The sequence below is a fragment of the Phytophthora infestans genome, genomic scaffold (assembly GCF_000142945.1).
Source record: "Phytophthora infestans T30-4 supercont1.32 genomic scaffold, whole genome shotgun sequence".
In the NCBI taxonomy this organism is placed as follows: Eukaryota; Oomycota; class Peronosporomycetes; order Peronosporales; family Peronosporaceae; genus Phytophthora; species Phytophthora infestans.
The window spans coordinates 1,705,982-1,721,479 of record NW_003303727.1 but is presented as its reverse complement, the minus strand read 5'-3'; positions in this window follow the sequence as shown (position 1 = coordinate 1,721,479).

Here is a 15,498-nt window from a genome sequence, read left to right as displayed (position 1 = left end):
CGTTCAGCGAGCCGAGGGTTCGGACGATTGCCTGGATAGGTCGAGGGCGACGGGCTGCGGCGCTTGCTTGTTCGCTTGCCCACAGCCGCGTCACCCGATGAGTTGATCGTCTCGGAGGCCACCTGAGTAGCCTCCTGAAGTGCCGAGCCTTTGCCATGAGGCTTAGTGCTCTTGGCTTGCGCCTTTCCGGCAGCAGCCCTGAAGCATGTCTTCGCTCGTTCTTCGCAGTGACACGAGGCATGACAAACGGTCGAAGTGGAGACCAAGAAGAGGAGCGCACAGACTGCTGCTCGAGGCTCTAACTGTGAAGTGAGTCTCCGCCGCGCTCGCGCGGCCAAGTCGATGGTTTTCGACTTTGAGAATGAGAGTTTGTGACGAACATCTCTTCATTCTGATTGGTCGGTAAACCGAACCTTAGTGGGGGAGGATGTAACGGGGTACGTAGCCCTAAGTTTACCCTGGTTACATGAAGTGTGACACTTCACACTTCAGGAGTATGGCACGTCATACTTCGGGATATTTGGTACAAAGTACCAAGGTCGTTCAAAGCCAACCAGTGGTACATTGCATTTCTATAGGTGACTTATAGTTTGTATTAGACCCAAACTTTATCTACCTATAACTATACTTAGCTTACATTCTGCCTTAAATAGGTCACTTCGCTCTCTTTTGATAAAAAGGGGACATGTGAACTGCCGTTCACTAAGAGTTTGTATACTCTCGGAAGCCAACTTCCTCTAGCGCAAGGTGCTGTGTGACCCCGTCACATGTTGTATGAAATACGGGTTCACTTCGCGAATAAAATTGGTTAAAAACCTCCAGCAAGTCATACTCCATTTATCTGAATTAATAATTTCAGATTTTTTGTTAATCTGTATGATATAAAGTCGATCCTGATAAAGGATCCAAATATTATAAAGCCATATCTACGAAGAAGAATATAGCCAAGCATATATAGGCAACATGTTTGCATACGAGCTCGAAGGATTAATGAGAATAATATCCAGGCTATCAAATGGGGTAGTAGGTACCACATTAAGATGCGTGGTAGCTTCCGTGTTAAGGTGCGTGGTAGAACAGGTGAGATGGCTTATGTAAGCAACGTTTTGCGCCCAATCAACCATAGATTGATATACTAAGCAGTACCATGTTTCGACTGAAACCCTTGAAAAACACTTGTCGGCTGACTACAAGGCTGATCCTAGGTACTCTTTTTACAATGGTAAAGACATGAATTATCACCTATATGAGGGTGTTGAGGCTACTGATTTCTACGATAAGCTCGAGAACGTCATTTCGACTCAGGTAAGTGCGTTCAAAGTATATTTTGCTCTAGGGTGAGCAAGACGGATTCTGATGACACTCGCTAATTCTACCCGAATCTCGCAAGCGCTTATGTATTCAATAAGCCTGTCGCAATCAACAGCAAGGCGGATATTCGAAAGAAAGTAATTTCGGAAATCCGGTCTGTGGCGTTGGCTGACAAACTGAAATACCCCAGCTCCGGATATAGGCTCAAGGCGGTCACTGCATTCAAGATTTTCATCTATCACCACGACCATGCTCTTGGGGATAGCGAAGCTGTTATTCTTAAGACTATCTGCAAAAACAAGCATGTTATCAACTTCCCGAAGGCCAACAGCAAATGCGTCTTCCACTGCATCGCCTGGCACACATTCCAGAGCGCTAAGAAGGATCCTCGCAGAAGCCAGGCTCAGGTGAAGGAGGCATTCAAGCGCTACTGCTCTTTCATGGGGATTAAATATACGTTGTGTCTGCGTAGAAGCTTCAGGACTATTGACCTACTACAGCTCGATGAGGTTAAGGACTGCTTCCAGGTTGGTATTAACGTATATATCATGGATGTGGCTTTCGGAAATGTAGATGCATTCGTTGATCGGACAATAGACATGAAGCTATGGATATTCTATCACACGCAAATCACGCTCTCTACATCAAGAGCATCGATATGCTTCAGTCAAAGTATCAGTGTCGTAAGTGTGAAATGGTTTTTGTAGGCGTTGAAAGACTTAAAAATCACAAGTAAAATCAGTGCGAGCTTGTGAATATTGAGAGCTTCCCCGCTGAGCCAACTATCTACAAGCCAGCTCCTAAAGTCATTCGATCACTGCTTACAAAGTATTCCATTAAGGATGCTAACCAGTACATCGATCACTTCATCGCTTATAACTTTGAGACAATCCTTGAGCCTACCGCGACTCAGCACGGGGAGAATACCGTCTTCACGAACGAGCACATTCCGGTGTCTGTATCCAGAGCTGATAGCTTAACCCCAACAAAATTTATCCTTAAAATGAGGATCAATTGAGTTTTATGATTTCGATATCGGGGTTATTTTTATCCTTAACCATTATTATTAGGATAAAGGAGTGTTGGCCAGTCGAGCACTGTGCTCTTGCGTATAGCGCTCACTGCGGACGTTCACGTGGCGCCAAAGCCCATGTCTGCGAGCTAACCATCCGATGACGACGTGTATTGGTCTGATACCGACTCCGACGACGAGTAAACAGCTGCAGGGACCTGGAAGAACATCAACTGTAACCAAGTGCGCGTACAGGTGGACGACGTGGATAAGCTTCTGCTAGAGAAGGCGCGAGATGAAGAAGACCACGTTGTCAAGCGGCTATTGCAGCGGATGTTTGGCACCACACAGCACAACACAGCCAGCATTAGCATATCAAGGATTTTGTTCACGTGGCTGAATTCCTCAATTCTTATAGAGCTGCAGCACTTTGTAAACGTGAACTTAGATGAAGCTGCGTCCGGCACGGTTGGCGAGCTCTTCGCATTTGTTGAAGTTAAGCTCTGGTTGAGCATTTTCTTTTTCGATAAGGAGAATCGAAATCAATACCCACCAGCCAATTGCTGCATGGCATTCGCGAGATATCGCTCTATTCTTGCCGCTTTGGGTACGACAAGGAGCCGGGATATAGAAGGCTCAAACCAGTGGACAGCTTCGTTTAGATCAGATCATAATACAGTACATGCAGCAGAGTCTTTGGAGGTGAGTTAGAAAGTAAGAATACATGAATACCAACAAAAGTGCGACCACTGAAAACGAAACCTCGCTGGACCCCTCAACAGTTAGCTGGAACGTCGAATAACGTGGTGGAGCATGCAGCGAGGATTCAAAGCGGCAATTGCCAGGCAGCAGCGGCCAAGAGGGTCAATGAAAAAGAGCCTACACTCTCCTTCTCCTCTTCGTCGGGAAGCTGAGATGTGGCGGCTGGAGCCGCATCTGGAGCCTACTAACCCTCGTCAGGCGCTTCAGCAGTAGCGGCGGTCAGTGCAGGACGCGGCGTAACCGGTGGTGAGTCGAACAGGTCGCGCGAAGTAGAAATAAGCTCAGGTGGAGCCAGAGCCGGATCAACGACCACGCTACGGTATACATCCACGAAGCGCGTGTCGCGAGGATTGAAACCCCCCGGATTGCACTGGCACGGGAAGTACGCTGTGTTGTACGGATGATGGTGCGTCGCCTTCATCCGCTCAGTACGCCAAGGCTGACTAGCGTCAAGAAGCGGAGCTTCGGACAGCCAGCCAGACGTCCGAGGAGCGAACGATAAGTTCTCGATGGGGTACCATGGCTTCGATGGCTCCAAGGGCAGCTTGGGACGAATGAACGGCGGATCAGAGGAACGAGGAGGAAACCGAGTCACGACGCCATGCCATGTACTGCTCGCGGTACGTTTTGCGAAGCCGATCGGCACGTCCGTCGCGCTCACTGAACATCTTCTTCAAGAGAGCTCTAAGTAACTTCAAGAGCTCCTTGTCGAGGTTGACCTTCTAGAATTCCTCGACGAGACCTCGCTCAATACCTGTTAAAGGAAACCAATGGAGACGCTCCCTATAACGCGAACCCGAGGTCACCCTGCTTACCGCCATCATTTCGAAGATTTGCCCAGATCATCTTGAGACGGGTCTCGATTGTGGCACGCTTGGAGATGGGGACGCTTGGATCAAAACCGATGGTGTGGAAGAGACACGGCTGAATAAGATAGAGCCGCTAGAGTTGCTGATATGGGTGATCCATATTTGTGTAGTCGAAGAACGCTTGGAGGCCTTCGAACGTCGTACGGATGATGACCGGCTGGTTCCGGAAGCGTCATGCTCCGAAGACGCTCGAAACAATTCTTTGCACCCGCATCGGTGAACTTAATGTCCAGATACGGAAGAACCCACGGTGGCAAGGTTGACGAATCCAGCACGGTAGTGCGAGCTCCAAGCAACGGCTCAGCCGACGGTGCGCCGCCACGACGAGATGCCGACGTGTAGGTGGCCGTAATCTTGCGCCCGGGCCTAGCATCGATCGTTCAAGAAAACAAACGAGGAGACGCCTGAGCTGAAGGAGATGACGGCTACGCTTGTGAGCCTGAACATGACGGAGGCGATGGACCGCGAATTATGATCGGAGAGGTCACCATTGGCGAAGGATTGGGCCGAGGAGGGGTCGGAGGTCGAGCAGGGCCAATACTGCTCCAGTAGTCATCGGAATCTTCAACGTCGTCGCCATCAGCTGGACTTGAATGCTCGGTAGGCGGTGAAACATCACCGCCACCTCTTGTATCACCAAAGAAGTATCCACAGAGTTTACATCATCATCCAAGTCATCTTCATGATCACCATCATCATTGCCATCGTCATCAATCTTCATCGGAAAATCAGTCGAGGAAACACTTGCTACGGCGGCCGTTGGAATAGTCGGAGCCGAGTTTGAAGACTCGGAGGCTTGTGGAGCAGCTTCAGCAGAGAGAAGCCCTGCTGTAGAAACCACTCCCGAGACTTCAACCATCTTGGAAGTCGCGGCAGACGACGAAGCAGCCTTGCCCGATGGGACGGGGCTATCCAATTCATCATCTTCGGCATCCGAGCCGAACACAGCCCGAAAATTCTCTGCCTCACGCAAGGCCTCGTCAACAGCGCGTATACCCGCTGGAGAAGAAGAGATCGTCGACGCCGATGGCTTGGTCACGACTGGGCACCCTGAGGTGGGAACGACGGCACGTCAGAAGGATCGGAGACATCGTCGTGAGCGCCAGAGATTACAGCTTTACCCGAAGACTCGGAAGCGGTACCTTGAGCCGACGGGACCTCACTCGAACCAATGTCAGCTATTCCCACGTCACTCTGGTCACCGCTGGGGTCTACAACGGCGGGAGCTGGCAGACGCGAAGATGGAAAGTGCGGTGCAATGATGACGGCGCTGGCTTGCGAGGCGGCGACCATGAGCGGGGAGAAGACGGCACAGACTGCGACCGAGCTTTCGAGTGACGTTGGGGCGACTTGCCGGGATAGTGAGGGCGAGACATCTGGCGTTTCTTCCGAGCAGCCTGCTTTCACGCCTTCGGACTAAAAAGCGAACGACGTAAAGTCTGGGGAGCCGAAGACTCGGCAGATGGTGCATCACCAAAACCAACAGCTGCCATAGAAGTACTGGCCTTGTCAGTCTGGATGGGGGCCTTATCTTCATCAAGGTCGTCCGACCCGTAGTCCCGCTTTTTAACACCTGGTCGAATCGCTTGTGAAGCTTTCCATGAGCTACTTGGTGAGCAGCTTGAGCCAAAGCTACACGAAGAGACTGGGTATCAGGCGAAGGCGCGTTAGCAGACTTTATGCGTTGCAAAGCAACCAACGTCGCCTGGTCCAAGTCCAGGGCATCCAGATCCAGCTCACCCGCGGTGAGACCTGTCACAAGAGATTGTGAATAAACGTTACTTATTGATCCCACGGTGAAAAAAAAAACATGTGGAGCGTACCAGCAAAATCCAGACGCAGGACCTCTGGACCCATCTCGGCCAAACTCACGTGTGGGGCGAGGGTACGGTTGACTTAAAGAAGGTGGGTGTTGTGAGTCTGCGGTTCTTGAGGACCTTGAGCGTGTCGTTGTCAATGTATTTTCCTTTGGAGAGTTTGACCAAGAGGAGATGAAGTAAACGAGTCTGCTCAGTGTTCGCACCGATTGAAGACTTGTACACATCGCGCTCACTGGCCAGCTTCTTGTTCAAGGTGTTAATAAAAAGCGTTCTGCGCTTGGGTCTCGCAGTGCAGACGCTTCAGCTCTTCTTAGTGCTGTTCCAAGGAAGACTGTACACTCGAGAGCATGGCATCGTTCTAGGTATTGGACTCGCGGAAAATCTTGTTGTCCATACGAAGAGCTTCGACTTCAGCGTTAGCAGCCTTCAGGAACGCTTCCGCGTTCTCCCAAGCCATAGTTTCAGGTGCCACCGAGCGTACGGCGACAGCAGGTTCAGTCTGGGCGGCCCATAACTGACGCTCCAGACTAGCGACTCGATCAGGCAGGTCCGTTAACGCGTCTGGCAGAGACTGTACGGAAGCGAGAACCTCATCGAATCCCATCACAGTCTCGTGACGACGTTGAGTGCGAGCATCGCCGTGAAGAGATGGGGGGGCAACGTTGAACTGCAAATGATAACGAGCCATCGCGGTCAAATACGGAATATTCGATGTCATCATGTGATCAGCCGACGCCTCCGTACTCTCAGCCAGCATGACGCGCAACGAATTCTCGGTGAGTGGGGGAGAGCCACCAACAGGCGCAGGCGGATCCGTGGGAGCCATCCCAGTGCATTCGGTGGATTCAGGAAGTGTTGCGGGAGCTGCGACAGGAATTGAAGGGCCCAGAGCACGATCTGCCGGAGTTCCAGTTGATGAAGCTACCATCGACGCAAGTGGAACATATTGAGGGTTGTTCGAAGCCTCGGTGCCACCCTCCTGTGAAACAAGACGAGGGTGATGAGCAAGGTACGGATGATTCACCAGGCTGATGGGCTGACTTACCTTCAGCTGTTCACGCTCACGTCGTCGGCGAGGTTGGCGACGCTAAAGCGCTTGACTCACGGCTCAATTGAGACGCTTGGACATCCTGCGACTGGATGGTGAATTGGAGAATGAGGAAATATCACAACGGGCACCAGTACCGTGGCTTCCATTGCGACATGGGTAGTTGTGGTGTAGTGATCTCTCCAGAGTTGCGGATAATCGTCCATCAACAAAGATGCGGCACCGTCGAAGATGTTTAAGCGACGAACCCTCGGTCACGTGATGTACGGTGACTCCAAGGCGCACGAGCCTTGACGGTGTCACTACCGAGCACGCAACGGATATCGGATACGGTCCAGATTTCACTCAATCTAGGCTATCCTTATTATTAATTACTAGCCGAGCGCCGCCGCTACGCGGCAGTATTTTCGGTTTTACTCTAGATTTTTTACCTTCCCGCCCTCGCTTCGGCGGGATAATTAGTCCAAATCCTCTGAGTCCCCCATGTGCCTAAATCGACTTCTTTATTTTCATAAATCTGCGTTTCATTTGCTACAAAATGCTGAGTTCCCAGTAAGCCGTGTAAATATTTCAAAAGACTGAGCCCCTAGCATCATACTTACCATGCTCATAAACGATTACGCTAGTGATCTTGACAAAGTCTCTTTATTGGTGTTGGCTATCACTGTACCTTAATCTTCTACTCAGAAGCACCTGTACTTCAGTCTAAAAACGCTAAATAATAAATTTAGTTTAGCGTCGTGCTCGATTTCACGGGCCGTTTCTGAAACCTAGATTGCATCAATGCAAAGAATATCTATCCAGCTTGCATCAAATACCCGCTTGTACTGCCTGTTTAAGCTTGTAATAAACTGACTATCGCATACCAAACTCGCTACTTTGAAAGAAAATTAAAAGTGTTACAGTTTGAATATTTAATAAAAATATTCAAGCTGTAGCATTTTTTATGCATTGAGGTGTATTCATTTTGTGCTGATTCAGAATAAGTCATCAGACACTCCAATCTGTGACCGTTCTGGTTATAGCCTTTGGATATAACAATGCGCCGCAAGACGCCTTGCTGTTGCTGTTGTTGACAGCTGTATTTTTATTTGATGCTTAAACGATGATTCCAGGATGGTTAAACGTAGATTAGGCTCTAAGTTGATTAACGTTTCTTTACGGGCCTACTTATAATAACCATAATTGACACCTCTCATGTTGTGCTGTTAGCTTATCGCTGCATGTAAAACCTCATCCTACGCCCTTGTCGGCAACGCGTCTACTTATTTAGAAGTATCAGAATTTTGTTGTCCAAAAAACCGCTAAGGAAACAAAGGTAAATTTCAATTCGCTTACAGTAGTAATTGTCATCAGCACATATAACTTCTTTCTGTTCACACGTCAATCTAAAATTATCTATTTTTGTGGATCAGGTGACAACGTTTATAAGCACAGCTTTGTTCTTACGGCCAGTCCACACGACCGGCTACTGCTGTACATGTAACATGTACGATTTAGCAATACCAGAAACCCACTCATATAACTTATTAATGCTAATATTTTTACAATAACAAATTGAAATTATCATTTTAGTCAGTGTAACACGCAGATCCTACTGAGTACAGAGTATTTAGTATACTTAAACCATGTCCTCGGAAACACGCATGCTTACGTGTACGCTAAGCACCCTGCCCTCCGTTTAGTACTCAAATATCAATAACAACATGCATTTTGAAAAAAGTATATAATATTTAAACGATGCCGCCTTCGGATAATGTATAGCTTTGTGCAAATCCCCATATACAAACTGGGAAACACATGCATTTATTGATGTCAACTACACAATCCAGTTTTAACCAATTGAGCCACCTTCGCTGCGCTCGGCAGCCAGTAGAAATATTTAAATTATTTTATCTAATGATTTGTCCGGAAAAGCGTGACAGGCACGACAATTTAGTGTGACGGACAGACAGGTTGCTGCAATAGATGTTTAAGACTAGCCGTTCGCCGCCGCTACGCGGCGGAGGTGGCAGGTTTTAGTCCAAGGGGAAATGGGCTCCCGCCTTCGCTGCGCTCCGGCGTAAACATGATTATGTAAACGTGATGTATTAAATACATATGAAATGGAACATTCCTACTCCGAACCAAAGATCTGCCTGTAAGCAATGTTCTGGGCGTAGACCTCATCCTCCTCCTCCAGCTTTGGGTACTCGACCAGCGCCTTGAATCTTGATCTTGAAGTAACTCGCGACATCGCAGCGTACAGCTGCCCGTGGGAGAAGCAAGGCGTAGCAAGATACAGCCCCAAGTACTGCACCGTTTGTCCTTGCGCCTTGTTAATCGTCATAGCAAAGGCCGGTTGAACAGGAAACTGCTTGCGTCTCAAATGAAACGGAAAGCTCCGAATGTCTCCGTCACTGATAAAAACAATGCGGGGAATCAACACATGTTGCCCTTGTCGCTCACCGGTCATGATTGTGGCGTGGATGACATGTGGCTTGAGGGCCACAATTCGAAGCCGTGTTCCGTTGCACAGCCCTAGATCTGGATTTAAGTTCCGCATCATCATGATGATCTCGTCGATGATCCGATCCATGCCTCTTGGAATAATGCCAGGACGAATTTCCTGGTCCTCATCCTCAGGCACAGGTGGATTCTCTATCAGCATATCGCGCGGGATTTTCATGTAATCTCTTCCTAGGGAAGGGTTTACATCATGCCTTCCCTCCCCGACTTGCAGCAGGAACTCGGAGAACGCAGCCATTTCCTCAGCAGTGTCTGCAGTATCAGCTGTGTGCACTCGCATGTTTTCCGTAAGACGGAACGTCTGGAATTGTGGCCACAGCCTAGATGACTTGAGGCAAGCGTCAATTGTCTCGACGGGTGTTCCATTCTTAACGACGGGGAGATTCTGGCGGAAATCTCCCGAAAGTACAAACACTTTCCCCCCAAAAGGCTCGGTATCGTATGTCCCGCAGTGTTCTGTCTACTGCCTCGAATGCGTGGCGATGAGCCATAGGTGCTTCGTCCCAAATAATCAAACTTGCATGCTTGATCAACTCCTGAATATGGGAGTTCTTCCTGATACCGCACGTCGAGCTCTCGTTCAATTTCAAAGGGATCTTGAATGTAGAATGCGCTGTCCTACCACCCATAAGTAAGAGCGAGGCAATACCGCTAGACGCCACAGCGATGGCGATTTTCCCCGAGAGTCTGACTTTGGCCAGTATATTTCGAAGCAGTGTAGATTTTCCAGTACCACCCGGTCCATCGACAAAAAATAGTTTCTTGCCTTCCTCCGGGCATTCAACCGCTTCAATAATCTGGTCGTAAACCACCCGCTGACTTTCATTTAGCTGATCTTCTGTGTTTACAATCGTCTCCAAAGCTGACGCATCGTATCCAGTGAGCTCACGTCGTAGTAATCCGTTTTGGCGAAGCGCTTCACGAATCAATGTTGGGAACGACCCCAACTGAGGAAGTTCGTCGAAGTCAGCTACCGCATACCCACTCGATTGAAGCAGTTCTTGAATGCCCATCAGCGTTTCAAATTCGACCAACGCCGACTTGAAGGGGTCCATCAAAGCCTGATGTCTGCGTGCGAAGGCTTGGGAAAGAACCGCGAAGAACCGATCCCATAGAACATCAACATTTGCTGGAGCTGAATAAACCAGAATGGTGGCGAAGAGCTGGCGTAGTTGATACGGCATTTGGAACTCAGCCGCTTCCCTCAAACACGAAACCCACTCGTTGTCATTCTCCAAGTAGCCAGCCTCCCGAGCCGCAATTTGGAATGTCGGGCAGACAATCCCGTTAACCGTTCTCAAGCCTTCAAACGACGTTGGACCTCTACGCTGACAGAGCAGTAGCCGAAGATAGAACCGCTCAATATCTCGAGGAGACACGTGAATCATGCGACCAACGGCAGCTTGATACTGTTTACGGCGAACCCACCTTTTCGGTTGCCCTTTCTCCGGCGCTTTCCAGCAGAACTCTTTGTACATATCCTGATACAACATCGTCCGAACAATTCTCGTGCACTTCACTCGCACACAACTCAAAGAATCTGGTCAGCATCGTGTGACTACCACGTTCCAAAACTGCCTCCGGGTTTTCCGTCTCGCGAAAGCAAATTGTCTGGCCTGACTCGAGATGAACCGTTAGCTGTGTCACCGCAAGGGTTTTCCTCTGAATCGTGAATCAAGCAGGCGCATGCAAGCTTCCACCGGAGAAATGTACCGGGCGCTCTAGAAGCGTAGAATCTCATTTGGTTCTCGATGCGCACTCTGCTGCCCTCCTCGGACTTCTTCGACAGTGAGTATAGCCATGTCGGGTCCTTTGTACACATACTTGTACAGGTATTTAACCGCAGTAATATCCGTGCACACTTCGACATTGATGTGGCAGTTGTACTTCTGGGATAAACACGGGTTGTACGGTACAACCCACTGGTTGATCGTCGCATTGTCGTATTCTCTGCCTTTGAACTTTAGAACACCTTCTTGCCGTCGACGTCGTCTGTACACTGGATATCCGTTGGCATTGGCTTGTGTAACTTCTGCTAAGGGCTTCGGATATCCTTTGGTGCACTTGCCGTCCTTCATACACGCGCAGGAAGGGTTTGGAGGCTCGCATGGACCATGGAGCATGCATGACAACCGTCTCATACAGCGGAGGGTTTGTATCCTTATCTGGGATCTCAGCGCATACCATCTTGTCTACGATCTCGCGGGTTCGAGGTTTGTCTTCGTCAGCCAAAACAATCAATACGTGAGCGTGGGGGAGCCCTCGATTTTGAATTTTGACAACGTAAATCCGAGCGCGCACTCGCCCCAGAACGCCTTGGTTTAAATCGTCAAGCGTCGCTTGCAGTTTCTGCTGCCACACGCGAGCCACGATATCTGGTCGATCTTGAGCTGTCTGGGTCTCGGAAGGTATCGCTTCCAGAATCTCGTCCCATTTGGGGTTACACGTTTCCGTCAGGAAGACGTCGGGCCATCCATACTCCCGAACAATTGCCATTGAATCTGGATACGACTTGTACATGGACCGCGGGCTACCCAGGTGCGAAGCCGGTAGTATGATACGCTTGCCAACCTGATTAAGAAAGTGGGTTGGTCGTCCTCTGCAGCCTCCGTCCCGGTCCGGGTGCACCAATCTGTTCTGGTCTCGGTCGTATTCCGACAGCAGTACTTCTCCTTCCGCCAGAGCCAAAATAACTTCGCTGCGCAAAGCGTCTTGAACACCCCTGTATTGATCGGTGCGTAGTGTTTTCTGATTATCGGCCACCAAGCGAAGCTGTTCTTGCTCACATTTTGCACGCTGATCTACACACCACTGCTGAAATTGACGCCCACCTTGGTGGAGAGCGGACTGATCATCCACTTTCTGGTGGAGGCGGAACGCGACGTGTTCACGAAGCGACATCGCCTTCTTGTTTCGATATGCAGCACCATCCGCGAACTCGTCTGTGTAGGTCCATCCCTCCTCTCCATATGGAAGGAGAAGCGGGTATTGGAGTGGATCGTAATCGGCGTGAGTCTCGTACAAACGTATCAGTCTTTGATCGCGTGTAAAGAGTAGTAGATCCCGAGGCTGAGCCAGGTTGCCATCCTCAATGAGAGTCGCAGCCACTTTAGACACAGTGGGGCGGTTATGTGTCCTCGGTCGCGAGGAGTTGTCATGCAGACGGAACACCAAGTCTACTGGAGCCTCCGTGTTGTGTTGGCGCACTTGCTGCCCAAAGTGGAGGAACCGTTGCGCGAATGGGTTGTGCTCTGCCATCATTTTCTCGATGTCTAGTAGTGCAACACGATTCAGATCCGCGAATATACCAAGACGTCGCTCCGCGCGGCGTTGCATGTCTGGATCCACAATGTAGATCAGCGCAAACTTGGGTGCTACCCGCGCGCCTGTCCGACGGTCTATGTGGGGAAGGAGGGACCCTAGGTAGTGCCCCATAGCCCCTTGAATGCGATATGTGTACACCCCGTGTGTACCCGCAACGCTCTCGTCTTGATGTACATTTTGAAACTATCGGTTTGAGCACGAAGCACCAATCGACGCAAATGCAAAAGCTTGATTGTAGGCACCGATTTGACGGCGAAACGCGGGATCTCCGTACAGCTGAAGCAGCTTCCGCGGCACGGGGTGTAGTGGAGGCAGCCTTACCCTGCCTGCCAGACAGCATGATATCGCAGATTCGCCAGGCCACTTCCAAGCATTGTAGATCGGGCAAACGGCTGTAGCCGGGAGCTTGTGCCGGCCGTTCACCACGTCGTCACCCGTTATCATGGACACGTCAAGTCTTCATGGGAAATAAGAGCATGACCATGACGGGTGTATTGGCGTCTAGTGCGCACACGCTCGAGTTCCTGGTGGCGTTCTTCTTCCGTCACCCCTGCTCTTCGAATGGCCTACCGCTGTCGGTCTAGCTCACGCTCCGTTTCCCTTTGATGCCCCTCCAGCTGCCCACGCCGAAGTGCGTGTTGCTCACGGTTTAGGTCGCGTTCGTGTTGACATTGCTCTTGCGTCAGCCCTTCTCTGTGTGACGCCACATGATGTCTGTCCTGCTCACGTCGTTCCTGAAGCTCCTCCCCGCGCAGCCTAGCCCTTTGGATACGCTTGCGCTCAGCGTCTTTCTTCCTCGCACGGTCACGCTGAGACAGTGTCATATTACTTCGTCTCGTTCGAGCTCGCTGTGCGTCGCGGGCTCGGTCGTGATCTGCATGAGACAGTGTCCTATTAGCCCTTTTGTCGCGAGCCCGCTGCGCAGCCGATACCGAGACGTCTTCTCGAACCGCTGCTTCATATACGGCAGGTACTGTAAACAAAGCCAAATTTTCAGTTTCAGCTTGGTACGCCGCCTCCATCTCAGCTGCAAACCGGCGTTGAAGTACCACAGGATCGGACTCTTCTGTCTTCCTCCCGATCTTCAATACGATCAGCTAGACCTTCCGTAGTTTCCGTAACCGCCGTAGCTTCTTCGTGCACACTGAGGGCTTGAAGCGCTTTGTTCAAGTCACATCGCTTCCTCCTGCGCTTGTTCATGCGTCGCTTCCGTGCTTCCTTCTCCTCTTGCGTGGGTGTCGCGTTATTAAGTTCATTCTCGCGCAGAGCCTCCTCGAGCTCCTCGCGCGTCTTCTTTCGCTTACTCCGACCCATAGTTCTGCGAACACGAAAACGTGACGCGTTGGACATAGTCTAAGTACACTACATGTAGCAGTAGGTTTTCATAAAGTAGGGTGTGGGGACATCTGCGTACTACCCGGGATTGCTTGTCCCCATCAAGGGTAGTTCCGATCACTTATCCCACAGTCACGGGCCGTGAGGCCCGGAGCGTTTTTAGTTTGCAAATTGTGCAGTCGAATCTTCAGGGTTGGGCCCTTAGATAGTACTGTAGCTTGAGGTGCGATATCCTTTTGCCAAAAGGCGGCCGTTAATTGCAAAGTCTGGTTATTGATAGGCTATAATAGCCCCCATCCCATCTGTCGGTTAAAAGAGGCCAGTTACGGTACCCCTCCTGACCAACTGCACGCACGCAATGTGCGTGCCCAATAATAACCATTAACGACCGGCTCAACTGGTTCGCTGTCGGGTTTGCGGTCAATGGACCAGGTGCCAAATGTGCTCTCGCGCAGAGTGAACGGTGGGATAAAGCCCCAAGAACCCAGAGGTCCCTGGAACTAAATCCCCATAGTACGGCTACCTACTTGCAGGATAAAATCCCGCAAGTTATAATCTACCCCCTAAGCAGCCCCAGGAACCTCGGACTATCTGTGTATGTGTGTCTTGCTAGCTACTAATGTTAGCTAACATGCATACACGCAGCGTACCTTGAGTAACGTGGCGTTCCGCGGCTTCTGTTTTGAAAATGGGGGCAAAATGAAATTTGAGCGGTGCTTTTCAGTACGATGTGTAGTCCACATACAATGTGTCAAAAACCAAATTATGTTCTAGCCAATGGAGGCCGCCTTCGCTGCGCTCGGCAGCCAGTAGAACGCCCGCATTAGCGTGAGTTTTATTAGCCCTACCCTCGGACGGACTTTCGGACAGACACCAGACTCCACTAGAGAGGTAGGATGGACTGGCCGTATTCGCATTCAGCGGTCAAGAACTGGCCATCTACGGTACGAACCCTCGGTGGCGGTTGGGATGCGCTCGCGAAAGACTCCACGGCTCTGTGAAGGCACGTTCACGGTCTGTGAAAGGGTGCGAGCTGCTAAAGATGCCCATGCGATGCTACAGACGATGCTTGGCGTGCAAGAAGATCCATAACGGATCACAGGTCACTTGATATTTGTATGTCATGATTAGAACGTTTTATAGGAATAGACCTGAAATGGCAAACATAAATACAGAACAGAATTTCCACTCAAGCACACAGAGCGACGTCCGGCTTCAAGGTAAGCGTCAGGTCAAGCTTGATTGAGTGTGTTATGCCTGTCGGTGAACGCGGAGCTCTGTAGCGAGGGTTCATCCGGCAAGGCCAAGAGACTGTGTATTTTGGCCGATTACTATCGGGAGGTTTTAAGTGACGGCTTATTGTTGCCTATTTGCACGACTGGAAGTGCTTGTATTGCATACCTTTTATTCTTCCAATCGAGTGTTGAACCCTCGGTGACCTCGTAAAAGGCTTACCCGTGCCTGGTACCCTTCCGCTGTTGGGACCACGAGGATTCGTAACACCTACTA